We start from the raw sequence: 6545 nt of genomic DNA on the forward strand, positions 1-6545 counted from the left end.
CATTAGATCTCTTTCATCTAAAGCAGTTTTAGTAAACGATTTATTTTGTCTCACTGAAACCTGGCTGTGTCATGAAGAATATGTCAGCCTTAATGAATCCACTCCCCCCAGTCATATTAATACTCATATTCCTCGAGACACTGGCCGAGGAGGAGGAGTTGCAGCCATTTTCAACTCAAGCCTAATCATCAACCCTAGACCTAAATTTAATTATAACTCATTCGAAAGCCTTGTTCTTAGTCTCTCTCAGCCAACCTGGAAAACTTTACAGCCAGTTCTATTTGTTATAGTGTACCGTCCTCCTGGCCCGTACTCTGAATTCCTATCTGAATTCTCAGAGTTTTTGTCGTATTTAGTCCTTAGTACAGATAAAGTAATTATAGTAGGTGATTTTAATATTCATGTGGACGTTGATAGTGACAGTCTCAGCACTGCATTTCTCTCATTATTAGACTCAATTGGCTTCTCTCAGTGTGTAAATAATCCCACTCACCGTTTTAACCACACCCTAGACCTTGTTCTAACTTATGGGATTGAAATTGAACATTTAATAATTTTTCCACAAAATCCTATTTTATCAGATCATTTTTTAATAACTTTTGAATTCCTATTACTGGATTACACACCATTAGATAAAAATGTCCTCACTAGATGTCTATCTGATAGTGTTGTAGATAAATTTAAGGAAGCAATTCCGTCAATACTGAATTCACTGCCATGTCTGAATACTACAGAGGACTCTTATGTTAACTTTAGTCCCTCCCAAATTGATAATCTTATTGATAGTGCTGCAGGCTCACTAAGACAAACACTCGACTCCATCGCCCCCTTAAAAAAGAAGATAATAAAACGTAAGAGGTTAGCTCCATGGTATAACTCCCAAACCCGCAAATTAAAGCAAACATCGCGAAAATTGGAAAGGATTTGGCGTTCCACCAAAGTAGAAGATTCTCGCTTAGTCTGGCAAGATAGTCTTAAAACATATAGGAAGGCCCTCTGTAATGCCAGAGCCGCCTATTACTCAGCATTAATAGAAGAGAATAAAAACTGCCCTAGGTTCCTTTTCAGCACTTTGGCCAGGCTGACAAAGAGTCATAACTCTACTGATCCATGTATTCCTATAGCTCTCAGTAGTAACGACTTTATGAGCTTCTTTAATGATAAAATTATAACTATTAGAGACAAAATTAACCATCTCCTGCCCTCAACAGGCACCGTTCTCTCCCCAAACACAGGAACCTTGGTAACGGCAGTAAATCCAGACATATATTTGGACTGTTTTTCTCCAGTAGACTTGTCTGAACTAACTTCAATGATTTGTTCAGCTAAACCATCAACCTGTCTCTTAGATCCCATCCCAACTAGGCTGCTTAAGGAAGCCTTACCCTTAGTGAGCACTTCTCTACTAGATATGATCAATCTGTCTTTAGTAACAGGCTATGTACCACAGTCCTTTAAAGTAGCTGTAATTAAACCTCTTCTTAAAAAGCCTACTCTGGATTCAGGTGTTTTAGCCAATTATAGACCTATATCTAACCTTCCATTTCTATCCAAGATCCTTGAGAAAGCAGTCTCCAATCAGTTATGTGACTTTCTACATAACAATAGTTTATTTGAGGATTTTCAGTCAGGATTTAGAGCGCATCATAGCACAGAAACAGCACTGGTGAAAGTCACAAATGACCTCCTAACTGCATCAGACAAAGGATTTGTCTCTATACTTGTCCTGTTAGATCTTAGTGCTGCATTTGACACAATTGACCATCAAATCCTTTTGCAGAGACTGGAACATTTAATTGGCATTAAAGGAACTGCATTAAGCTGGTTTAAGTCTTATTTATCAGACCGATTTCAGTTTGTACATGTTAATGATGAATCCTCCGTGAAGGCAAAAGTTAGACACGGAGTTCCACAAGGTTCTGTACTTGGACCAATTCTATTCACCTTATATATGCTTCCTTTAGGTAACATTATTAGGAAACACTCCATAAATTTTCATTGTTACGCAGACGATACCCAATTATATTTATCAATGAAGCCAGATGAACCCAATCAGTTAACTAAACTCCAAACATGCCTTAACGACATAAAGACCTGGATGACCTGCAATTTTCTACTACTAAATTCAGATAAAACTGAAGTTATTGTGCTTGGCCCTAAACACCTTAGGAACACATTATCTAATGACAAAGCTGCTCTGGATGGCATTACCCTGGCCTCCAGCACCACCGTAAGGAATCTGGGAGTTATCTTTGATCAGGATATGTCCTTTAACTCCCACATAAATCAAATTTCAAGGACTGCCTTTTTTCACTTACGTAATATCTCAAAAATCAGGCACATCCTGTCCCTAAAAGATGCAGAAAAACTAGTTCACGCATTTGTTACTTCTAGGCTGGATTATTGCAATTCCTTATTATCAGGCTGCCCTAACAAGTCTCTAAAGACTCTCCAGCTGGTCCAGAACGCAGCTGCACGTGTATTGACTAAAACTAGAAAAAGAGATCATATTTCTCCCATTTTAGCTTCACTACATTGGCTTCCTGTAAAATCTAGAATAGAATTTAAAATCCTTCTCCTAACTTACAAAGCCCTTAATGGTCAGGCACCATCATATCTTGAAGAGCTCATAATACCGTATTACCCCACTAGAACACTGCGCTCCCAGTATGCAGGCTTACTGGTGGTCCCTACAGTCTTTAAAAGTAGAATGGGAGGCAGAGCCTTCAGCTATCAGGCTCCTCTTCTTTGGAACCATCTACCGGATTCAGTCCGGGGTGCAGACACCCTCTCTATGTTTAAGAGTAGGCTTAAAACTTTCCTTTTTGATAAAGCTTATAGTTAGGGCCGACCAGGCTCGCCTTGGATCAGCCCTTAGTTATGCTGCTATAGGCCTAGACTACTGGGGGACTTCCCATGATGCACTGAGCTCCTCTCTCCTCCTCCTCCTCTCCATCTGTATGCATTCATGTAACAGCAATGCATGTCACTAACTTTGCTTCTTCCCCGGAGTTTTTTGTGCTTTCTCATCTCACAGGAAAACCTGACTCCCGGGCCGAACCTTCGCGGTTCTTCACAGTCCTGATGGCATCCTTCCCTGTCTGTTGATGCTTGTGCTTGTTGTTGTTTGTTGTTGTCATTGTTTTTCTGCTGTCCCCCCTCCCCCTTCCCCTCTCTCTTTCTCTCTCTCAACCCAACCGGTCAAAGCAGATGGCCGCCCACCAAGAGCCGGGGTCTGCTTGAGGTTTCTACCCGTTAAAGGGGAGTTTTTCCTTACCGCTGTCGCCAAGTGCTTGCTCATGGGGGAACTGTTGGGTCTCTGTAAATTAAAGAGTACGGTCTTGACCTGCTCTATGTGAAAAGTGCCTTGAGATGACTTCTGTTGTGATATGGCGCTATATAAATAAAGATTGATTGATTGATTGATTGATTGATTTACGGTAAAGAAGCAGAGGGATATCTAGGTGGTAACTTTCTCAAGGACACTGTGGCTGCAGCCATTTAGTTTTGTCTGAACATGAGGCCTCCCTGCTGCCTCTTCTTTTACCAACCAGAACATGACAATGGAGACTGTCACTTTAGCTTTGTAGCTGGGAGTGTTTGAAGCTCAGTGAGTGACTCAGAGATAGTGAGGAGGTGTTTGCGATGTTGTTTGCTTGTTTCAACAGGTCAACTGGGTTCCTGTGAAGCCCACCTGAGAGATCTGCTGCAGCCTGCACATCACTTTGTGCCAGTGTTGATGTACATGGCTTCATATTTATTGTGTCTGTGGCATTACATAATCTTCATCCACTTCTTGTCCATGTCAGTGTCAGACTCCCATGGTTGTGCTTGAAGAACAGGATTCATGCTGCACTTTTCTGGTTGTGAACTCAAAAATCCATTGTCTGCATTTTAAACTAGTGCCACAGATAAGTAAGTGTGCATTACTGTTGATATAACAGAAGTGAAACGTGGACATTAATTGTAACTTATGTATAATTGTAAATCTTCAATGAGATATTAGCAAAATGTATTAGGATACAGCAAAAAACAAGACTAAAGTCTCAAACATTTCTAGCATCCCTTAGAGGCTGTAATGTTCTCTACTCTTGTTCTTTACTCTTTACTCACTGTTGATGAGGCTGAAAGTGTACACTTTGTCCTGAAGGGTGAACTAAAGGAAAGGTCATGGGATCCAAATCAAAATCATCCTCCTGAATGTGCTCAGTAAATGTAATCAATGGACTCTTGATTTGGATATTTCTTATGTACAAGTGGAGGTCTTTTTTATTAGATACACACATAAATCTGTGTGAAAAATGTGAACTCAGCAGTTCTGTCCAAAGCTGCAGTACATTTGATATGTATTGGCACATGTCAAATGGTCTGTTACAGGCTGTATTAGTGGTCAATTTGAACATTTTAACAGTTTATTGACTGCTTGTCTCTGTGTAGATTAATTAACGACCATTGTAGTGTTGGGGGTAACTTTCATGTCTTGATGAAACCTCGTGTTTACATGTGAGTGGTAATCTTTCAGATTCTGATCTGAATTAATTCTGAACTGCTAGTGACCTGAAGGACACTTACATGGCTTAAACTATGCATTATAATGCTTACAGGGTTATAATGCAATGCTTCATCATGCTTGGGACACAAGTACAACAAATTACACCTGACCACACCCAGCAATGATGAACAAACTTCAGCCTTTTAGCCAATGGAATTTGGAAACAAAGTTTCCTCTGTACAGATTTAGCGTGTAGTTGCTCTAAGAAACAAATGTCACACAGTGATGCTGATGTTACATTCTTTCAGTAATTATAACAATACAGTTCCTAATAAAAAGAGTTTGAGCAAGGGCTTGGTCACACCAGTATTTATCACAGTAAAGTTTCAGACTCCAACTCAATGCAATATCTGCGATCAGTGGAATCACTAGCAGAGTACATTTGCACTGGCTGAGTGCAAATATTAAGTTGATGTTAGCATGTTTCACACACAGTGACTACTAGATCTTGCATGCACTATCTTCTTTGCTAACCTGGCATCATATCCTACACAAATTGGCTTTAACATAAACACACATTTACACACTGTTCTGACATAACATATGTTCAACACATGGAGACAGAACAAAGAAGACACCCTCTTCCTTTGTCCCCTCTCACGCCATGTAGTTCTGGTGCTATCTTCCTTGTCAGCCATCTTTGTAATTTTCCTTTGTTTCAGCCAGTACGTGGTCTGAGTTCCACCATTTAGTTTTTGCCTGCTTTCCTACACACACACACACCTATATAGCCTCTCTAGCTAGATTACATATTGTGTGTGTTTTACCCTTTTAAATAAATTCTTTTTAAATAAATATTTTTGGATATACATGCAGTCTGTTTAATGTTGCACAAGGGTGAACGTTCCCAACCTCTGCTCTGCAAAGACCTCCAAAATCCTTCAAGCCTCACTAGCTATTGATATGGAAATTTCAGTTATAGTTATCAAGTTAATTATCAGTTCCGTAATGATAGCTTAGTAAATTTTATGGGACTGAATTGGTTGTCTTTTTCCCTGACTCGAGGGTGGTGCCCCATCATGATTAATTCTTATTAATAATTTCTATTGATTTTAATAATTATTATCTTTGATAATCATTCATTAGTGCTGATAGCCAAACCTGTAACCAAGGCTCAACACTGGTTAACTGAGCGCAGTAGTCTAGACACCAAACTTCCAGCACCACCTATTTTGCAAAGATGGGTGTGCATGTCTGCTGTGTTACTTTCTGGTGTGAACAGAGGAAAGAAGTGATAAATGGGGATGTTAAGACAATTATAATGTGTCAAGATGTTTATTAATTTAAGATACTTAGATACCTTTAAGATACCTTTGTACATAATGCCATCAACATCTAGACATTTGGACCAAGCAGTGTTCCATCATGTGGTTGCTTTTTAACAGAAAGACAACCACCTGCTCTGATGTCACACCTTGTCACTGTGGCATTGCTGAACCCTAATGCATGATGTTACTGTTGCCATAGAAACATGGCAGCTGAAAATACCCACTGAGAGAGCGAGACATTTAAATAGATTCACAGTAGGAATCAACACAAGTTCAGCACTGTAATCAATCTACATTCACCCCTCCAAACACATTAACACACACACACACACACACACACACACACACACACACACAGCTTATAGTTGAGTTTTACTTCCCTCTAGTGGAGGCACCTGGATCTGCTTCCACAAAGATTACTGCTATTAGGCCAAGCTTAGTTCATCGATGAAAGTCACACACACACAAAAAACCCCAAATTGAAGGCTTTTTCATACCCAAGAGCTGTTTTTCCATGGTAACAATCAATGTCATCTGCTGTTAACAGGAGCAAGACACAGCTCAATTAGCAGTAATTAACAAACTTGTAAAGTGAACAGTAAGAAACAAGGTTTTAGAAACTACAGTGTTATTGCTACTGTCATCACTTAGTGTTCCCTATACGATGTCTTTGTTTTCTTCCAGAGGGCAGAAGAAATCTGAAGTCCTTCCTTGGTCTTAAGGCT

The sequence above is a fragment of the Thunnus albacares genome, chromosome 9 (genome assembly GCF_914725855.1).
Source record: "Thunnus albacares chromosome 9, fThuAlb1.1, whole genome shotgun sequence".
Taxonomy (NCBI): domain Eukaryota; kingdom Metazoa; phylum Chordata; class Actinopteri; order Scombriformes; family Scombridae; genus Thunnus; species Thunnus albacares.